Here is a 23,857-nt window from a genome sequence, read left to right on the forward strand (position 1 = left end):
TTTTTTTTTTTCCACTGAGACCTTTAAGACAGCAACTACCATTCTATCATATGGCCACAAAGAAGAAAGAAAACAGATTTTAAGTAGGTAAAACTCCTATTTTTAATAGGAGTTGGATGTTCCTATTTTATAATAATCCAATTTATGACTAGATCCTTAAAAATAGGATCAGAAAAAAAGTGGGATCAGAAAGCTGATTTTATAAACATCTTAATTTTTAAGCTTTTGTGTGTCCCTTCCCTCCCTCCCTCATTGCTCATCAGTAAAACTTTGTTTTGAAAAGCTGTGTCAAGGAACAAAGATGTTATCCACACCTAAATCTGAAAAGTAATGGACTTATAATATCCAAAGGATAGAGGAGCAATGGCAGCAATGAAAGAGGGCTTTTGTATACAATGGGAAGAGTGGAGAGAGCCAAGTTGAAGCAAGTGGAATGTCAAGCAGGATAGTCAGGGTTGGGGGCGGGGTGTGGCGCAGGGTACCTTTTCAGCTGAGTCATGTCCACAATAGGGAAATAACCTCCAGGTTTATCATTTACAGAGCTCCTCCATCTCTGTCTCCTGATGGTCATCTTTCTAAGCTTAGATTAAAGCCTATATGAAATACTGTTTTTAATGCAAGTTTCCTTTAGTGAGTCGAACCAAGGAAAATCAGATATCTTGTCAATTACATTATCATTTCAAGGCTCTTTAGGGAGCCAGCTTTTTATTCAACCACACTTCAAAGAAAATGCTTTACAAGTAGGTAACTTTTACCTCTGAAACTAATAGTGCATTATATGTTAATTAATTTAATTTTTAAAACTTAAAAATTAAAATTAAAATTAAAATTAAAAAACCAAGTAGGTATCTTTGGCTGAGATAGTTATTCGTCTACAATGAAATCTCAAGTTTTCTTCAAATGGAAGCCTTGAGGTACTTAATGATTTCCAATAAGGACTGCTTCTTCTTTGTCAATTAATCCTGTGTGGTGAACATCATCAACCTTGTTTTATAAGCTCTAGAAAATTACTAGGTACTCTGAGTATATAAATCTTGTTCTAATCACTGAACCACAGTTGCTGTCCCAATGTTTTATTATATTGAGGTACTGACAACACAATTTTTTCATTAGAATTTAAAGAAAGTGGAGGGATGCCACAGTGAAAAAATATCTAACTGCTACTCTATTCAGAATCATTCATATTATGATGAACTTTGATGTGTTAAACTTTGATCTTGGATGAGGTATAATTATTCTCAGATAATCTGAACACATTTTATTCCTCAAAATATCTAATTAATTTGCACTCTAGTTTTAGATAAGCTGAATTGAAACTCAGCGTTACTGCCTCTGAATATATTTAATTAGCAGTTCAGTGAAAGATAACTAAATCCTAAACATTAAAAAAAGAAGAAAAAAAAACTTTTTTTTTCTTCTTTTTTTAATAGGAAGCTTGACAAGACATATATGTTATTTGGAATTCCCTGAAACCTGTTTTTGGGAAACTGTCCCTCCCTCATGCCATGTTGTTTCAGTTTGTAGTACCATCCCACTGCCACAGGGTAGGCCTGGATGTGATTATGCAGGGTTCTTGAGCTCCTCTCAAAGTGACCAGCCCAGGAAGTGTGCATGTGACTAAAGCAGTGCTGGAGTCTTTCTCCAGGACAGAGGCACTGGAAGCATGAGCATCAAAGGCTGACAGAGTTCATCTCTCCTGCCCCATTCAGAAAAGCTGTCTGCAAAATGAAGCTATGCAGAGATAAACAGATGTGAGTGAAGAATAGAGAGAGAGAGACTAAAAATATCCATCCTAGTTCTAGTTCCTGAAGTCCTGGCCTTTGTGTATTTCCCTTAGGACCTATGAGATATATGTCTTATTCTTCCCAGTAAGGTGAGAAAAAAAAATTCCTCTTTACTTAATATAGTTTTAATTGGATTTATTCATTTGCCACCCAAAAAAGACATTATTAACACCAAGGAAAAACACTTAATGAGAATATTTCTGGGAAAAAATTATTTAAAATAATAAAAATCAGGTTTGCAACATATAGAGATTTCCCTATCGAGTATCATACAGGAAAATTAATCCAAGATAGATATTAGACCTAAATATAAAACTAAACTTCTAGAAGAAAACATAGGTGAATAAATTTACTACCTGGGGAAAGAAAGTGAGTTTTTAAAAAGGATACAGAAAGCAATAACCATAAAAATTTATAATTTTGATTTTATTAAAAGAATAAACATATGCTTGTCAAAATGGATAGGCAATGAATAGGCAAGCCAGACACTGTCAGAAAATACCTGCAAAACATTGGTCTGTACCAAAAGACCTATATCTATAATATACAAAAGATTCCTACAACAATAATAAAAAGACAAAGAAATTAGAAAATGGCAAGAAAATTAAATAGATATTTCATGAAAGAAGATATACAAATGTTTAATAATGTCATTAAAAAGTCCCAGCACCATTAGGCATCAGAGAAATGTGTATTAAAATCACAATGAGGTACCATTAAACAAGTATTCATATGCTTAAGTTAAAAACAGACTGAACAACACCAAATGTTGGTGAGGATATGGAGCAACTGGAGCAATTTTTATACATTGCTGATAAAAAGATAAGTGGCACAACTACTTTGATAAAAGGTTGGCAATTTCTCATAAAATTACACATAGTGCTATCTATGACTAAGCAAATCCGATTGTAGATGTTTAACCAAGAGAAATAGAATTCATATGTTCATAAAAATATCTGTAAAAAGCATTCACAGGAGTTTTACTTATAAATTTGCCCCAACCAGAAATAACCCAAATGATGCCCATCAACAAACTGTGGATAGCCGCAGTTATAACCACTGCTTAGCAATAACAAGAATCAAACTATACATATACATATCAACATAGATGAATTCCATAGCCATTATAATGAGTGAAAGAGGTCAGATACAAGAAATTACACTTCACGATTCCATTCATAAGAAGCTTTAGAAGAAGCCAAATCAGTCTACAGTGACAGAAATCAGAAAAATGGGTACTCTTGAGGGGATAGATATTGACAAGGAAGGGGTACAGGGGACTTTCTAAGGTAATGAAAATGTCTTATATCTTGATGAGACATAAGTTACATGGGTGTAGACATTTATCTAAATTCATGAACTGTCACCAGAGATTTGGGTACGATTTATGACATTCTAATAAATTTTATTCAAAAAACTGGAAAATATTGAATTCTAGTTAACAGGTTTGCTTTCTGCTATGGTATGGGTTAGCAATTATGAAATTACCTTCTGTGTATTTCAAGTTGCACAAATAAATATATATGTTGAACATAATGGGAAACCAGATTTCTCACTTTTTGAAGAGAAAGTTACAAATATGGAAATGGGAAGAAAATAATATATCCTGTGGTTTGGAATCAGAATTAAAGATATTAGTATGGACTCACAGTTTTTATTTTATTTCTTAATAAAAATTGTATATATTTAGGTGTATAGTGTGATGATCTATATACATATACATAGTGAAACGATAACTACAATCAAGCTAATTAACATATCTCCTCACACGGTTACCATTTCTTGTGTGTGATGAGAATATCTAAAATTCATTCTCAGGGGATCCCTGGGTGGCGCAGCAGTTTGGCGCCTGCCTTTGGCCCAGGGTGCGATCCTGGAGACCCGGGATCGAATCCCACATCGGGCTCCCAGTGCATGGAGCCTGCTTCTCCCTCTGCCTGTGTCTCTGCCTCTCTCTCTCACTGTGTACCTATCATGAATAAATAAAAAAATTAAAAAAAATTATTAACTATAGTCATCATGCTATACATCAGATCTCTAGGCTTATTCATTGTATGTAACTGCAACTCTGCACCCTTTGACCAGGATCTCATGGTTCTAAATAGATAGATGTAAATATATAGAAATACATAGACATATTTACTGCTGTTTGCTGAGAGGGCCTACAAGTAATAATATACCAATAGCAATGAATGAGTACATTTAGTGTCCAGATCTTGACTTCCAAATGCCATTTACTTTGAAATAAAAAGTTGATTCCGGGGCTTGGTCAAAAAAAATAATAAGATGATCCTAGAATAAAATTGCCAGAAAGTAAGAAAATACTCAGGTATGATGGGAAAATGGCAAGAGGACACAGAAGCTAATTTAAAATGGTTTTCACTGGTCAAACATAGGACAATTTAAGCATAGAAATAAACAATAGTAACAGATGATGCCTGTAGAATAAAACAAGAATACATGGAGGCACCCGGATGGCTCAGTTGGTTGAGTCTGCCTTCGTCTCAGGTCATGATCTCAGGGTCCTGGGATTGAGCCCCATATTGGGCTTAGCAGGTAGTCTGTTTCTCCCTCTCCCTTTGTCATTTCCCCCTGCTTGTACTTGCTCTATCTCTTTCTCAAATAAATAATTTTAAAAATCTTGTTTTTTGATAATAAGTTCTATTGATATGATACATAGATGACAGATAGGTAGATAGACATAAAGATAAACAAATAAACAAACAGAAGAAGTGAGAAATCTTTTTATTCAGTGGAATGTCAATAAATATGGAAGCAATAATAAAGTTACAAGTTATCAATGGATGCAAAAGTTACTGGGAAAAAGTTTGTTGGGGAAGGAACACGACCAACAAAACTAAAAGGCAATTGACAGAATGGGAGGAGATATTTGGAAATGACACATCAGATACAGGACTAGTGTACAGAATCTATAAAGAACTCATCAAAATCGGGACACCTGGGTGGCTCAGCAGTTGAGCCTCTGCCTTTGGCCCAGGGCGTGATCCTGGAGTCCCAGGATCGAATCTCACATCAGGCTCCCTGCGTGGAACCTGCTTCTCTCTCTGCCTATGTCTCTGCCTCTCTTTTTCTCTCTCTGACTCTCATGAATAAATAACTAAAATCTTAAAAAAGAAAACTCATCAAAACCCAAAAAATAAATAATCCAGTTAAGAAATAGGCAGAAGACATGAATAGACATTTCTGCAAAGAAGACATACAAATGGTCTCTTCGACTGATGAGTGGATAAATAAGCTGTGGTATATACATACAATGAAATATTATTCAGCCATTTGCAATGAAGAATGAAATCTTGCCATTTGCAATGATGTGGATGGAACTACAAAGTATTAAGCTAAGTGAAATAAGTCAGCCAGAGAAGGAAAAATACTATATGATTTCACTCTTATGTGGAATTAAAGAAGCAAAACAGATGAACATAGGGGAAGGGAAGGAAAGTAAATAAGATAAAAATAGGTAAGGAGGCAAACCATGAGAGAGACACTTAACTACAGAAAACAAACTGAGGCTTGCTGGAGGGGAGGAAGGTGAAGGGATGCAGTAAATAGGTAATGGGCTTTAAGGAGGGCATGTGTTGGGATGAGCACTGGATGTTATAGATAAGAGATGAATTACTAAATTCTACTCCTGAAACCAATATGACATTGTATGTTAACTAACTTGATTTTAAATTAAAAAAAAAAAAAAAGAAAAAGGTAAGAGAAACTGTTCCAAATAAAGGTACATTAAAGAGACATGACTAAAAACTAAACACAAGCCTTGACCCCAGCCTGGATCCTGACCAGAAAAAAAGATTTTTAGAAAGGGGGCATTACACATTCTCATTTAAGAGAATACTGGAAGTTCTGGTCACAACAATGAGACAAGAAAAACAACTGGTAAAGAAGTTAAGCTGTCACTATTTGCAGATGACATGATACTATAAATAGAAAATCCTCGGGATCCCTGGGTGGTGCAGCGGTTTGGCGCCTGCCTTTGGCCCAGGGCGCGATCCTGGAGACCCGGGATCAAATCCCACATCGGGCTCCCGGTGCATGGAGCCTGCTTCTCCCTCTGCCTGTGTCTCTGCCTCTCTCTCTCTCTCTGTGACTATCATACATAAATTTAAAAATTTAAAAAAAATATTAAAAAAAAAGAAAATCCTAAAGATCTCACTGAATAAATAAATGAAATTAATAACTATAAATCAGAAATGCTTCTATGCACTAATAATGAAATGGGAAAAAAACAATAATGAAATAGGAGAAAGAGAAATTAAGCTTGGCAAGTCTGCTGACTGCTGTGAGAGGGAAGATAATCTGTGTGGAGGCCACTAGGCCCAACCCATGACTCACCACCCCACCCTGGGGGCAGCACATTAGTCAAAACTGCAGAGATTAAAGCCAAAATGGCTCAAAATCAAAAGAGCAAGACCACAGCATACCACCTAATGCTACTTAAGGCTTGCCATGCTAAGCCACATAGAGAACTCATTACCCCAAAAGGTAGTGGTGGTTGTGAGGCAGGAGAAGGTTTCAATATGGCCAAGAGAGGGGATGCTCGAATCCCCCTTGTGGGTTTTCCATTGGTGGAAGTCAACACTGCTTAGTAACCTGGTGGTGGGGTATATTCTGAAGTGGCAGCCTCTGAGTTCACTACTCTGAACACTGGGCTCGGTGCCATCAGATACAAAGGTGACAAGACCCAGCTCCTGGATCTTCCAGGTATCATTGAGAGTATCAAGGATGGGAAAGTTAGAGGTCCACTGAGTCACTGCAGTGGCCTGAACATGTAATTTGATCCTGATTGTTCTGGATGTCCTGAAACCCTTGGCACTTTTTATGCCCTGGGCATAAAAAGATCATTGAAAATGACCTGGAAGTCTTTGGTATTTGCTTGAACAGTAAATCCTTCAACATTTATCCCCCCAAGAGGAAGGATAAAGGAGGCATTGATCTCACAGCCACTTGCCCTAAGAGTGAGTTGGATACTGAAACTGTGAAGAGCACTCTGGCCTGAATACAAAATTAACAATTCTGATGTGACTCTGAGTAGTGATGGCACAGCAGATGACTTCATTGACATAGTGTAAAGAAATAGAGTTAACAAAAGAAACAGAGTTTATATCCCTTGTATCTATGTGTTGAATAAGAATGATTAGATCTCCATCAAGAAATTGGATATCATCTATAAGGTGCCTCACTTTGTACCCATTTCTAACCATCACTGTTAGAATTTTGATGACCTATTGGAAAAGATCTGGCACTACCTGAAACTAGTGAGAAATCATACCAAACCCAAAGGCCAGCTGCCAGATTAGACATCCCAGTGGTCTTGCCTTATTCCAGGACCACAGCGGAGAATTTCTGCATGAAGATTCACAATAATCTTATCAAAGAATTTAAATACGCTCTAGTCTAGGGTCTGTTTGTGAAACACAATCCTCAAAGAGTGGGTAAAGACCATATGTTGGAGGACAAGGATGCCATTCAGATTGCAAAGAAGTGAAACCTTTTCCTCTGCCCATCTTCTGGGCCAACTACAGCAGCTTTCTCCATGAGCAAGCACTCAACCTTAACACCCTTCTGGCTTCGGCAGCCAGTAGATAAGGATTCATGGTAGGGAGATGAGGTCACCCAAACGGGAACTTTGGTTGTCTTAAGTTGACGTCACCTTGTAAATTCAACTTCATAAAGGACCTGGTAAGCCAGTCAGCTATGTGTAAAAGAGAGAGAGAGAATGGGAGAGAGAGAAAAAAAATTTAAATTCCATTTACAATTAAACCAATAAGAATAAAAAACCTAGGAAGAAACTTAGTCAAAGTGGTGAAATATTTGTACTCTGAAAACTATAAAACAGTGATAAAAAAATTGAAGATGACACAAACAGATGGAAAGATACTCCATGCTCATGGACTGGAAGAATTAATGTTGTTAAAATGTCCACACTAACCAACATAATCTACAGATTCAAAGCAATCCCTATCAAAGTACCAACAGCATTTTTCACAGAACTAGAAAAAATAATACAAAAATTTCTATAGAACTACAAAAGACCCCAAATAGTCAAAGCAATCTTGAGAAAAACAAAACAAAACAAAAAACCCCCAAAGCTTGAGGTATTAAAATTCCAGATTTCGAGATATACTAAAAAACTATAGTAATCAAAACAGTATGGTACTGGCATGAAAATAGATACATAGATCAATGGAACAGAATAAAGAGTCCAGAAATAAACCCATGGTTACATGGTCAATTAATCTATGACAAAGAAGGCAAGAATATACAATGGAGAAGATGATAGTCTCTTCAATAAATGGTGCTGGGAAAATTGGACAGCTACATGTACAAACATGAAATTGAATCACGTTCTAACTCCATACACAAAAGTAAACTCAAGATGGATTAAAGACCTAAGTGTGAGACTTGAAACCATAAAAAATGCCAGAACAGAACACAGGTAGTAATTTCTCTGACATCAGCCATAGCAACATTTTTCTAGATGTCTCCTAAGGCAAGGGAAACAAAACTAAAAATAAACCATTGGGACTACATCGAAATAAAAATCTTTTGCATAGTAAAAGAAACCATGAATAAAACAAACAAGCAATCTACTTAATTAAAGAAGATACTTATAAATGATATATCTGATAAAGGGTTAATACCCAAATATATATAAAGAACTTCTACAACTCAACACCAAAAAAACAATCAAATTTAAAAATGAGCTGAGGACCTAAAAATAGACACTTTTCCAAAGAAGACACATACAGATGGCCAACAGACACATGAAAAAATGATCACCAATACTAATCATCAAGGAAATGCAAATCAAAACCACAATGAGCAATCACCTCACACCTGTCAGAATGGTTAAGATAAAAAAGACAATAAATACAAGTATTGGTGAAGATGTGGAGAAAAAGAAACCCTCATAGACTGTTGATAGGATGTAAATTGGTACAGCCACTGTGAAAGACAGTATGGAATTAAAAATAGAAACATCATATCATCCAATAATTCCACTACCGGGCATTTACCCAAACAAAACAGAAACACTAATTCAGAAAGATATATTTATGTTTATTTTAGCAGTATTTACAATAGTCATGAGAGGGAAGCAACCTAAATGTTCATAGATAGACAAATGGGTAAGGAAGATGTAGTATGTATGTATCAATAATACTATACAGACATTAAAAAGGATGAGAGTGTGCCATTTGCAACAACATGGATGGACCTAATGGGTGTTATGCTAAGTGAATAAGTCATACTGAGAAAGAAATACCATATGATTTCACTCATATGTGGAATCTAAAAAATTAAAAAAAAAACAGAATCAGACCTATAAATTATAGGGGACAAACTGATGGTTGCCAGAAGGGAAAAGGGTAGTGGGATTGGCAAAATAGAGAAAAGGGCATGAGAGATACAGGCTTCCAGTCATGGAATCAATAAGTCATGGGAATAAAAGGCACAGCATAGAGAATATAGTCAGTGATACTGTAATAGTGCTGTATGGTGACAGATGACAGCTACACATAATGGTGAGCACATAACAACATACAGAGAAGTTGAATCCCTATGTTGTATCCCTGAAACTAATGTACCACTGTGTGAAAACTATATTCAAATTTTAAAAAATTAAAGAAAGGAAGCACTACTAGAAAAGCTGATAAAATTTAAATATTAACTGGATTAGAATATTCTATCAATGTGAAATTTCCTCATTTCAATTATTGATAATTGCAGTTATGAGATAATTGCCATTTGGTCTTAGGAAATGCACACTCAAGCATTTATAAATTGACAAGATGTCCCAGATTTATTTTCAAAAAATTTAAAAAATCATAGATAGAAATATAGATGGAATGTTAAAGCAAATGGAACAGAATGTGAACAGGTGGTGAATCTGGGTAAAGGGTGTTTAGGAGTTCCTAGTACTATTCTTGTAACTTTTCTATAAATGCGAAAGCATATCAAAATAAAAATTATACAACATATATAACTTACTATAAGAAGACACAAAGGAGAAGCAAATTCTGTTCTTCACTGGACTACCTCCAGCCAGTTTCAAGTATTGCTATTATAATTGAAAGGGCACTACACTAAAAGTGGCTTTGGAATTAGTTACCTGACCCTGAGAAGGTCATTTGATTTTCTTGGCCTCAGTCCTCTGATCCCCAAGAACACTATTTGATATCTAAAATTTCTGTTAATTCTAAAATATTATGATTCTCCAAAACGGTCTTTTAATAACATTGCACTTTTAGAAGTCACAAGATTGTAGAAAAAATTTTCTAGTTCAGTTATAGTTAATACTTCTAAAGATAAAAGGGCAAAAAATAGAGGCCCTATTTTATTCCTGGCCCTTTATTGAATTGCTGTGCTATTTTAGCATTGTGTCATTTTACTTGAAAATGCCACACCTTAATTTGAAGCCTATAAAAAACATTAACTATCACTGAAAATCTGTATGTAACATTTCCTTTACTCTTATTTTTTTTCAATATTTTATTTATTTATTTGAGAGAGCGCACATATGCAGTTGTGAGCAGGGAGAGAGGCAAAGGGTGAGAAGAACAAGCAGATTCTTTGCTGAGCACAAAGCAGGATGGGGCAGATGCGCCGGGGCAGGAGTTGGATCTCACAATCCTGAGATCATGACCTGAGCTGAAATCAAGAATAGGCCCTTTAACTGACTGAGCCACCCAGGCACCCTACATTCTCTTTGCTTTAAAGAGAAGTATGATTACATGCTTAATAAAGGATATATAGGGTTCACATATGCTCAGATCACTATTTAAGATATATATATATATATATATATATTATATATATAAAACTTATATACACACACATATATGTATGGGTAAGTGTGTGTATATGTTTTAATCCTTACAACCCTGTAAAGTAAATACAATTATGATTTTCACTTTACAGATGGGAAAGCTAAGGTATTGGAAGGTACCTACAGTCCTACTGCTGATAAGTGGCTGTTTAAAAACAACCATGCATTTGAACCAGGCAGTGTGGCTGTAGAGACTTCTGTTCTTAACCACCACTCTAAATTGCTTCTCAAATATTACATAATAAATAAATTCAAAAATTCCATGAGAAAAAGTGATCTGAGTAATAAAACTATTCTTTATGCCAAATCGAATACCTAGAGTCTATCAATCTAGATATGCCTATATGGAGGGATATATCCATGACCGCTAAGGACATATATACATATATATGTATGACTATTAAGAACATATTTTTATGACTACAAATATATATATGTATGTATATATATATGTGTATGTATATATATATGTATATATATATGTTATGTCTTGGAAAATAAGACTATGTATAATAACACTGACTGATATATATGTATGTGTGTGTGTACTACTAATATATTCTTATCTTGATATTTATACACATATATTTCAAGTTTTTACTTTTGAAATTCTAATACTTGGCAGACCCTTCCGTGTGAGACTTTTGCCACATTGACTTGCTGCTCTTTCCCCTTCAGCAGCTTGAAAGCATTCAGGTGGAAGAGCCCAGAAGCTGCTCTTTGTCCATTCTTCACAGAGGCCAGCAAATAAAGCCCCGCCATGCTGCAGCACACTTGATATTCTCAACCCAGGGGGAAAAAAGAATAAGGCTCATATGCTTAGTCCTTTATGAAGAGAAAATTAGCAGTGAAAGTGACAAATTCCTTTTTGCCTTTAAAAAAGGAACCATAGAGCACAGTGTCACTTTAGTTGGAAAAGTACAAAGTTATTAACTCCTAAGAATGTTATTACAACCTGACTAACACATATGCTCTCATTCCAGGTGCCAACAGCTGTAGTCACGTGGTTAGCTCAGTTAGGTCTCCCTAGACACTGGAAAATTACTCACGTGAATCCCAAGCTTACCTTTCATAGGGAGAAAAATGGGGAATTGGGAGAAAAAATAAAGGTGAACAACTGTTAAGCATGCTTTTAGGTGGTAATGGTATTATTTGAGAGGAAGAAAAGATAGGAAGTTATGGCAACAATTAAGAATTGGGTTCCATCATATTTTGACTCTTCTAACATATAACCTTGCAAATAATTATCATCATTAATATTTATACATAGGGCTTTTCATAAATCCCATATAATCCATGCAATTTCATATAATCTTGACAAACAAAACTCTTAAGAAGTATGGCTGATGTCCTTGCTACATATAGGATCCAAGAGGCTAAGGTGGCTTGCTCAAGCCATAACCTAGTAAATGTCTGAGCAGTTATTATTTTACTCTGGATTGTGGAGATTTTTTTTTTTTTGCTTCCCCTCCACAGACACATTTAACTATATTGCTGCATACTTACACCATCACCTTATACAGAACACCACCTTTATTACTAGAATTCCTAAAAATGAAGCAACAAATAAAGTAGTAATGGAACAAAGTGTAGGTACTTAAATTTATTATATCATGGCTTAACATGGTTATAAAAATGCAAAAGACAGCATTAACAGATCCTTGAGGAAATACTCTAATAGTATTTACTTCTCATAGATCTGCTTTAGGATTTCAAGAATTTAAACATAAAATGAAAACATCACATAAAGGGTCCCATAAAAATTCAAGCATTAGCACAACTTAAATTACAATCTTAGAGCAAAAGAAACATGAAACAAATTGAAGGATTGTAGAAAATTCTGCTCTCCAACATGGTTATGAAATAAAATGTCTAAGTTAATCAAATATGAAGTCTAGTTATATCATCTTTTTAAATACTATCTTATATAACATGAATAAATGTCCAATTTCCAATTAATGAAGAAAAAATAATCATACTTGTTAATGAAACAATTGTAAATACAAATCTGGCTTGCTTTGAGATCCAGAAGCCATTCTCATAATGCTTTAAGGTCATTTATCAGGATTTTTATCATTAACAGAATGCTAAATAATCCAGTTAGTCATTGTTTTCTCTTTCCTAGCTATACCAACAGTTGTGGTATCATTCATCCTTCTCCCCTACTAAAACACTCTTTTTTCCTGTCCCCCTCTTTCCCTGTCTCCTAACTAGCTTTGTTCTGCTCTCACCACCCTGCCTTTGCCTCACATCTAGATGATGACTTCATTCTAACCCCCAATTTCATGCTTCTAAGAGCCCTTCTCTCAGTGCCCCAGCCAAACTGATCACTCCAAATATGTATTTTATATGGTCCACAACCTTCAACATCTGACAACTGCAAAGCACACCCTGTTTACATTTAGCTCATTTTCAAGGTATCATAACCTGACTCAGTTTACTTTCCCAATTTATCGTTCATTACTCCCCTCAACAAATGTCCTATGAAGCAGTCCACCCAAAATTGTGTAATAAATTTAACCCAGACACACAATGCTTAGTCTTACCTCTTTTGGAACTTACGATAACTAAAATCATCATCATCATTATCAGCATCAACAGCCAACACATATATTACTTAGTTTGTACCAATGTCACAGGTGCTTTATACATTTGAATTCACATAATCCTCACAATAACCTTGTGAAGTAGATGCTATTATTACTACCTTCATTTTACTGAAGGTCTAAAGCTGTCAAGTAACACTCAAGGTCACACAGCTAGTAAACAGTAAAGGTGGAATTCAAACCAGGCAGTTTGGTTTCAGATTCTGTACTCAACCACTATATGTATGCCTCTCAATTACCAATTAATTCAATGGACTCAGTAACATAATTAGGTATTAACTATTTTACATATGTTACTTTTATCCCTTTAGTAAATTATAAAATCATACTAAATGTTTTATTTCTTTTAGAGGCCCCTTAATATCAGATATACAGTTAGCCTGAAACAAATATTTCTAAGGAAGATCATTTTATTCAAAGAATAAATACTATGAAAGCTAAATATTCAAGAATTATAATTAATTGAAGTGTATAGAATTAAGCTTCCTCTCACCAAAGTCTTCTGAAGCAGGACTTGCCCACAGTAAAAGCACTGAAAACATGTAGAATAGGATGTGGGCTTGATAGTAGCTGTTTCTATATCAGAGGGGCTGCAGGAGAGCTGTTGGTTTGGGGGACCAATCAGAGATTCAGAGCCTTTGAAGCTATAGTTGCCAAACAAGTACACTTATTTAGATAGTAGACTGTAAATCTATAAAAATAGCAGCATTTCCTAAAGATGATCTTACTATCTGCGTAAGATTGGGAAAACATAAATAACCCATATTAGTTAAATTATTGTTCATTTATTAAGTATGGGGGAGGGTGGACAGTGCCCCCACTAATGCCTCAAAACATTACAGTGCCATTAGAGACTGATCATGCAGATGACCTGAAGAAGAGTTAAGTTTCCAGGATGCTTAAACATAGAAGAGTCACCTCTCTCATTTTCAAACGAAGCACAGAACTTTTTTTAAAAAAAATCTCTTATTCATGGAAGTATATATATAAAATTCAAGACTAGAAATTTGAATAAACTCTGATTTCTTTTTAACAGGGCACTAGGTCAGGTCTTCTATACTTTAACAAAGAGAAGAGACTCATTCTTCAATGTCCACCTCAAATGTCAACTCATCTGTAGAGTTTTCTTTTGCATAATTAATCACTCCTTCTTCTGTACTGTGAGAGCATTTTATAAATATCTCTATTGGATTACATGGTATAATAACTACTACTTAGAAAATATGCTGATCTTGACTTCTAGAGTGTTACCAACCCAAGTGTACATCAACAAGTGACCACAAACCAATCTGAGATAATCATGCCATTAGTACAACTCAGCAATAAAAGGAACTAATTATTAATTTGTGAAACAACATGGATAGTGTTCAAAAACATTCTTTAGCTAAGCTAAAGAAACCAGGTACAAAAGAATATATGCTGTTGTCAAGAATTATGAAAGGCTTGAGATTGCATACAGTGTGTGAGCTTACAAGTTTCATGTTTGCAGGCACAAGACATGAGACTACTGGGTGAGAGACAAATGACTTTATTACTCACAGCAATAGGATTAGCCAGAGTATCACACTTGCACAGTAAGTTGTGTTACAGGAGAAGAATGTGGGAACTTTGGAAATTTGAATCTATTACAATGGGTAGCAAGCCTGCCTGACCTGTGCCCCACAGGGGCACATTATCTTTAGTACACTAGACAATAACAAACATGCCCTTTTCTCAGGAGGGAACGTAACTTCTAGCTTCCAACTTTACACACTATACAAACACCTTTGGGAAAACAGTCCTGAACAAAAGCAGTCATTACCTCTACTAACAGAAATGCAGAATTGTGAGAGTCATGGAGCATTGTCTCCTACTAACGATATGCTTTCATTCATAAAGCATTTCTGAATAGGCAACATTAGTCTATGGTGGGAAAAAAATCAGAACAGCCATTGTCTGGAGCCAGAAGTGACTATGACTATATAGGATTATAAGGGAAATTTCTAGGGTAAAGGGGATGTTATATATCTTATATAAGGTGATGGTTACTTGGATATATATGTCAAACTCATTAAACTGTACACATAAAAGTATATGTAAACTATATGTAAATTATGTATGTACAGTTTAGGTATCTAAATTATTCCAAAATAAAACTAACATAAAAAGAAAAATATACTGGGACACCTGGGTGGCTCAGCAGTTGGGCATTTGCCTTTGGCTTAGGGTGTGATCCTGGAGTTCTAGGATCAAGTCCTGTATCGGGCTCCCTGCATGGAGTCTGCTTCTCCCTCTGCCTGTGTCTCTGCCTCTCTCTGTGTCTCTCATAAATAAATAAATAAAATCTTTAAAAAAAGAAATATGCTAATCATAACTTCTAGACTGCTATCATCTACAAGGCAAGGACTGTGTCTTATTCATTATTTCGCTGATTACTGAGAAGAAATTAGCCATGTATTCTTAGTAGGTGCTCATAAAATTTGGTTGCATTGAATTATTGGTATTGTTTAAAATGGCCTCAAAGTTATATATAAACCTAATGATAATCAAATGTTAAAAACCACTAATAAATATGCAAAGAATAAAGAGAAAGAAATTAAAATATATTACTAAAGAAAATCAGCAAAACACAAAAGGGAAAAAGACAAGAAAGGATCAGAGAAAATCTTCAGAAATAACCACAAAACAATAATAAAATGACAATAGTTACACACGAATAAAAAACGACCCACTGGGGAGACTGGATGGCTCAGTGGTTGCGTGTCTGCCTTTGCCTCAGGGCATGATCCCAGGGTCCCGGGATTGAGTCCCCCATAGGGCTCCCTGTGGGGAGCCTGCTTTTCCCTCTGCCTATGTCTCTCTCTCTCTCTCTCTCTCTCTCTGTATCTCTCATGAATAAATAAATAAAATCTTAAAAAAAAAACCCACAAGATCCATTTATATGCTTGCCTATAAGAGACCCATTTAAGACCTAAAGACACATGCAGATTGAAAGTGAAGGGATGGAAAAGCATCTGTTGTGCAAATGCATATCAAAAGAAAGCCAGAGTAGCAATACTTATATTGGACAAAATAGACATTAAAGCAAAGACTATAACCAGAGACAAAGGACACTATATATAAAAAGGGGGATGATCCAACAAGAAGATATAACAAATGTAAATATTTGTGCATCCAACACAGAAGCATCCAAATACATGAAATGGTTAATAACAAACATAAAAAAACTGTTCAATAATGTAATAATTATAGAGGACTTTAACCCCCAACTTAAATCAATGGACTGATCCTCTAAACAGAACATCAAAAGCGAAACAATGGCTTTAAATGAACACTGGAACAGATGGATTTAACAGATATATTCAGCACATTTCATACTAAAACAGAAAAATATTCATTCTCTCAAGTGCACATGGAACATTTTCTATAATAGATTACACAGTAGCCCACAAAATAAACCTCAAATAATTCAAGAAGATCAAAATGATAACTTGCATATTTTTTTTTACCACAACGCTAGGAAACCAGAAGTCAACCACAAGGAAAAACCTGGAAAGACCACAAATACATGGAAGTTAAATAACATGCTACTAAACAATGAATGGGTCAACCAGCAAATCCAAGAAGAAATAAAAAAGGACATGGAAACAAATGAAAATAAAAACATAACATTCCAAAACCTCTAGGATGCAGCAAAAAACTATTCTAAGAGAAAAGTTTATAGCAATACAGGCCTATGTCAAGAAGCAAGAAAAATATCAAATAAACTACTTAACCTTGGACCTAAAGGAGCTAGAAAAAGAATAGTAAGTGAAACCTAAAACCAGAAGAAAAAAGGAATTAATAAAGATTAGAGCAGAAATAAATGATGTAGAAACTAAGAAAAAACAATAAAGTAGATCAATGAAACCAGAAGCTGGTTCTTTGAAAAAAAATCAATAAAATTAATAAACCTCTAGCCAGACTTATCAAGAAAAAAGAGAAAGGACTCAAACAAAATCACAAATGAGAGAGGAGAAATAGCAACAAACACCATTGAAATATAAACAATCACAAGAGAATATTATGAAAAACTATATGCCAACAAATTGCACAACTTGGAAGAAATGGCTAAGTTTCTAGAAACATATGAACTACCAAAACTGAAACAGGAATAAACAGAATACTTGAGTAGACCCATAACCAGTAAAGAAATTGAATCAGTAATCAAAAAACTCCCAATAAACAAAAGTGCAGGGCCAGATGGCTTCAGAGGCAAATTCTACCAAGCATTTAAAAAAGAATTAATACCTATTCTCAAAATATTCCAAAAAATAGAAACAGAAGGAAAAATTTCAAATTCATTCTATGAAGCCAGCATTACCCTCATTCCAAGCCGAAGACTCCACTGAAAAAGAGAACTACAGGCCGATATCCCTGATGACCATTAAGTGCAAAAATTCTCAATAAATACTAGTAAAACCAAGTCCAAAAATACATTTTAAAAAATCATTCACTACAATCAAGTGGGATTTATTGCTGGGTTGCAGGGTGGTTCAATATTTGCAAATCAATCAACATGATACACCACATTAATAAGAGACAGCATAAGAACCACATGATCATTTCAATAGATGAAGAAAAAAGCATTTGACAAAGTACAATATCCATTCATGATAAAAAAAAAAAAGAAAACCTTCAACAACGTAGGGCTAGAGAGAACATATGTCAACATAATAAAGGTCACATACCAAAAACCCATAGCTAATCTCACCTCAATGGGGACAAACTGAGGGCTTTTCTTTAACATTGGGAATAAGGGATGTCAATTCTCAACCTTGTTATTTAACATAGTACTGGAATTCCTAACCACAGTAATCAGAGAACATAAAGAAATAAAGGGCATCCAAACTGTGAAAGAAGCGAAGTTTTCACTATTTGCAAATAACATAATATTATACATAGAAAACCCAAAAGACTCGACCAAAAAACTACTAGAACTGATATACAAATTCACAGGATACAAAGTCAACAAACAGAAATCTGTTGCATTTCTACACTCCAATAATGAAGCATAAGAAAAAGAAATTAAGGAATCAATCCCATTTAAAATTGCACCAAAAACTATAAGATACCTAGGAATAAATGTAACCAAAAAGGTGAAAGCCCCATACTCTGAAAACTATGAAACACCGATGAAAGAAATTGACGATGACACAGAAAAATGGAAAGACATACCATGCCTATGGATTGGAAGAACATATATTTTAAAAATGTCTATACTATGCAAAACAATCTACACATTTAACGCAATCTGTATCAAAACACCACTAGCATTTTTCACAGAGCTAGAACAAACAATCCTAAAATTTATATGGAACCACAAAGACCCCAAATAGACAAAGGATCCTTGAAAAAGAAAAGTAAAGCTAGAGGCATCACAATTTTGGACTTCAAATAATATTACAAAGCTGTATTGATCAAAACAGTATGGGACTGGCACAAAAATAGAAATATAGATCAATAGAAAAGAATAGAAAGTCCAGAAATAAACCCACAACTATATGGCCAATAAATCTTCAACAAAACAGGAAAGAATATCCAATGGGAAAAAAGTCTCTTCAACAAACGATGTTGAGAAAACTTGACGGTGACCTGCAAAAGAATGAAGCTGGACCACTTTCTTAAGCCACACACAAAAATAAATTCAAAATGGATTAAAGACCCAAATGTAAGATAGGAAACTATAAAAAATCCTGAAGACACCAGGCAGTAACCTCTTTGACATCAGCTATAGCAACTCCCTTCTAGATATGTCTCCTGAGGCAAGGGAAACAAAAGGAAACATAAACTACTGGGACTACATCAAAATAAAAAGCTTCTGCATGGTGAAGGAAACATTCAACAAAACTAAAATGCAACCTGCAGAACAGGGAAAGATATTTGCAATTGATATTTGCAATTGACGTATCCAATAAAGGGCTAACATCCAAAATATATATGGAACTTCTAAAACTCAACACCAAAAAGCAAATAATCCAATTTAAAAATGTCCGAAGTGATGAACGGACAGTTCTCCAAAGAAGACATACAGATGGCCAGCAGGCACACGGAAAGATGTTCATCATCACATACCATCAGGAAAATGCAAATCAAAATTACAATGAGATAGCACTTCACTCCTGCCAAAATGTCTAAAATCAACAACACAAGAAACAAAAGGAGTTGGCAAGGATGTGGAAAAAAGGAATCTTCTTGCACTATTGGTGGGAATGCAAACTAGTATAGCCACTCTGGAAAACAATATAGAGGTTCCTTAAAAAGTTAAAAATAATTTACCTTACAATCCAATAATCACACTGCTGGGTATTTGCCCAAAAAAATACCAAAACACTGTATCAAAGGATACATGTACTCCTATGTTTATAGCTGCATTATTTACAATAGCCAAGATATGGAAAGAGCCCAACTGTCCATCAACTGATGAATGCATAAAGAAAATGTGGCATATGTACATACAATGGAGTATTATTCAGCCTTAAAATAAATGAGATCTTGCCATTTGCAACAACATAGAGCTAGAGAGGTAATGCTAAGTGAAGTAAGTTAGAGAAAGACAAATACCATATGATTTCACTCATGTGGAATTTAAGAAACAAAAAAAACAAAGGGGAAAATAGGAGACAGACAGATAGACAGACAGATAGACAAAGCAAGAAATAGACTTTTAATTATAGAAAACAATCAGATGGTTACCAGAGGGGAAAGGGGAAGGGGGAGGGGGAGGAGTTAAATAGGTGATGAGGGTTAAGGAACACACTTGTGATGAGCACTGGGTGATATACAGAACTGTTAAATCGCTATATTGTATACCTGAAACTAATCTAACACTGTTTGTTAACTAACTGGAATTAGAATTTTAAAAAATGGACCTCTAAGCATTCTTTCTTGTCCTTAGTTGATGTAAAATACCATTACACTTGAATTTTAAAAATTCCATTTGATTGTGTTTGTTTATAAATATTGATACATAAGAATATCAAGGAGCCATTACAAATTTGTATTTTAAAAAATAGATTCTCTAAATATTACCTTATTTTGATACAGATCAATTTTAATAATGTAGTGAGTTGTTTAAAACCATGAAAATTTGGGGGTGCTGGGTGGTTCAGTCGGTTAAGCATCTGACTCTTAATTTTGGCTCAGGTTGTGATCTCAGGGTCATGAGACTGAACCCCGTGTCCGTGGGGTGGGGGAGGTCTACACTCAGCAGGGAGTCTCCTTAAGATTCTTTCCCTTTTCCTCTTCTCTCCGCTCTACACTGCTCATGCACAGGCCTCTATCTTTCATATAAATAAATAAATATTTTTAAAAAAATGAAAATTTGTGCTAATCTTAATAAGGTTATTTGAAAAAGCATTATTTTCTATATCATAAACCTGGCTGACTAGCTCCTTTAGAAATAAGATACTTTTCACATAAATCCTCAAAATGAATATAATAGAAAAATTTTTGAAATTTGAGAGTTGTAAAGATTCTTTCTTTCACCTAACCAATTTAAGTTTGGTTAAAATATATGATGTCTGTTAGATGGTAATTTAGGCTAGCAAAGCCTGAGGAGCAAAAGTTACAGCTGTAGTTTCCATTTATAACAGAATTTTAAAACCCTTTCTTTTTAGTATATAAAGCGTTTTTTTCTAAAAAAATAAAATAAAATAAAATAAAGTGTTTTTTTCTAATTTATTTTATAAATCATGACTATGTAATTTTTCAAAGAATATTTAATGTAGGTTAAGTAATTCCCTCAACTCACATTAAAATATTGTTTGAGAAAGTAAGACAGAAGATCTAAATAAAGCTATAAATGGTTTGCCATCATCATATTAAATTATAAGTAAAAAAATTTGTCTTCCTTTTACATTTTTATCATGTTACACTTTATTTTTTTCTAGTAAAAGCGTGGAAAAAAGGAAAGTAATTCCCACATATACTAAATGAAACATACAGGAAACCATTGTATTTTCATTCCTAACAAAAATACTGTGTTCTGTTTGTAGCTCTGATATGCAAATAAACCAAATATTTTTGTTTCAGGTCTTAGAGACTGTGCCAACATCTATATTCAGGGATATTTTCTCATTTTGTAGGTAATTTCTCTTCCATGCTAAATTTACCATTTATACATCCCTCTAATTATCCACAAATTCAACGATTGTGTAGACTGGGGAAAGTGGAAGCAAAACTCTTTGCAAAAGCCATCAGGATTCAAATGTCATTAATAATGTAAATTAAATTGAAAAGCCAATATTTATAAAATTTATATTTTATCACTGCATAATAAAATCAACTTTCCATTATAAACACAGAGGCTATTTCTTGACTATGACTTTGTTTGCTGAAAAAGTAGAATCAGACCTACAAATACAGAGAAAACAACTGATGGTTACCAGAGGGGAGTGGGTGAGAGATGTGTAAATGGGTAAAGGGGAGAAGGAGATACAGATTTCCAGTTATGAAAGAATAAGCACAGGAATAAAAGATGCAGCACAGAGAATATGGTCAGTGATATTGTAATAGCAATGTCTGGTGATAGAAGGTAGCTACACTTGTAAGCACAGCATAATATACAGAATTGAATCACCCTGTTGTTACCTGAAGCTAATTGACATGTGTGTCAACTCTACTAAAAAGAATTTTTTTAATTTGAATATTTCTAACAACTACATTGGTCTAACCATTTCTGTACTTATGCCATGTTCTCACAAGACTTTGTTCAGTCATGGTAGCTAGGATATCAAATAATAAACATGACATCTCATGCCATAAATATAATCATCTGCCCCCCAACTCCTTGATTAGGTTGATCCATACCAAATTGCTGATGTTTGATAGATTCAACTGGCAAAAAACGGTAATTTCATCTGACTGAACATAACATAAAGTTAAAAACACTAAAATGAAAATGATCAACATTGAACGCTGTGTACTCAAAATACACTGTTCCTACAATAGCCTTTTAAAGGCAAGTTTATGTGCACAGAGGAGATTGCAATTTCCTACTTTCTTTCTTGAGCCCTGATAATAAAACCATTGGGCAAATATTTCAGATCCAAGTGTCTATATTACCTCTGTTTCCTAGCAGAGGTAGGAAGTTCAAGGAAGGAGAAACCCACGAGAATGTTACTGGGTTTGTCCCCCTCAGTTCTTAAGAGTTACCAGGTTAAAACATAAATTGCTTTTTCTGAAAGCAGCACAACTGATTTTTCTTTTTCTTTTGCTCAGATTGCTTAATTTATTTCCCAGGTGTATATCTTCCATAAATTATCATGTCACGTTTCAGACTCGGCACACATATCTATACCTCGAAAGGAGAAGTTAGTGGGAGAAAAAAACCCTAATACCAAAATACAAGTGAAATGTTATTAATTGATTTTAGTACTTTTGAATAACTATTTTAAAGCTTCTTAATTCCCCAAAGGTAAATAAATCTCTAGGGGTACAAGTTCAACAATTCAAACATTTTCCCTCAGTGATATGCTGACTACTAATGGCCAGGGAATATCACAATTTGTAGCAAAATATGTTTAGTGACACCAAGAGTTAATTACAATCCTCAAGAAAATTTTCTACACTAGTAGATGCCAAAAGTAAACATGGGAAAAAGAAGTGTTAAACATTCAAATAAGCAATACTTTTTCTATATATTAGAACCCACCTTACTCTACAGAATACTTTCAATATTTAGCAGGAAGAAGATTATTTTCCCTACAGGAATCTCTCAGGCCTATATGGATTTTTACACTTGAATTGTTTTTTGCTCATATTCTTTCACACTAAAGTCTTATATTTCCATGACTCAAAATAGACACCTTCTGCCCTAGACCAGAGTCAATAATCAAAAGAGGAAAAGAAAGAATGTTGGAATATGAATAGCACCATGAAGGCACAAGAAGGGAGACCTTGCATCAACAGTCAATGTATTTTTCTCTAATTGTGTTTTAGGTCTGATCCTTATCTTACCAACCAGCTGGAAAACTTCTCATGGTTAAGGATTGTATCTTATAATCAATCCCCTCCTGAAAAAAAAAATCCCCTTCTGTATAGACAGAACTGAATATGGAGGGGATTACTCATGTGGTAAGCATGAGTGTGCTTGTCCAATGATTGAAATGTAAATAATAAAGATATTATAAAAGTAGCAACGAAATACGGAGTATCTAACATACAATATTACTTGGTAAAAATGATTTTCCTTCTCTGGATTAATTTTTTCTTGAGTAAATTGGAGAAGAAAAATTAGGTTCTTACTCACAAAATATGCTTAGAATATCATAGCCTCCTATATTGAGCATAGTAAGAATGTAGTTAATTCTTTTTTTTAAAATTTTATTTATTCATGACAGACACAGAGAGAGAGAGAGAGAGAGAGAGAGGCAGAGACACAGGCAGAGGAAGAAGCAGGCTCCATCATCGGGCAGGGAGCCCGATGTGGGACTAGATCCCGGGTCTCCAGGATCACACCCCAGGCTGAAGGTGGTGCTAAACCGCTGGGCCACTGGTGCTGCCCAATTCTTTTTTTTTTTTATTTTTATTTTTTTATTTATTCATAAGAGATACAGAAAGAGAGGCAGAGACATAGGCAGAAGGAGAAACAGACT

At 34.7% G+C, this 23,857-nt stretch overlaps 1 protein-coding gene and 1 pseudogene across 4 annotated transcripts in view; one reads left to right on the plus strand and one right to left on the minus strand.

Moving 5' to 3' along the window:
• ARHGAP24 (Rho GTPase activating protein 24) overlaps positions 1-23,857 on the minus strand; it is a 735,186-nt gene that overhangs the window by 426,287 nt on the left and 285,042 nt on the right. The window lies entirely within an intron of this gene.
• LOC112919565 (developmentally-regulated GTP-binding protein 1 pseudogene) lies at positions 4,585-7,293 on the plus strand (annotated as a pseudogene).

The sequence above is a fragment of the Vulpes vulpes genome, chromosome 4, assembly GCF_048418805.1.
Source record: "Vulpes vulpes isolate BD-2025 chromosome 4, VulVul3, whole genome shotgun sequence".
NCBI classification, from domain to species: Eukaryota; Metazoa; Chordata; class Mammalia; order Carnivora; family Canidae; genus Vulpes; species Vulpes vulpes.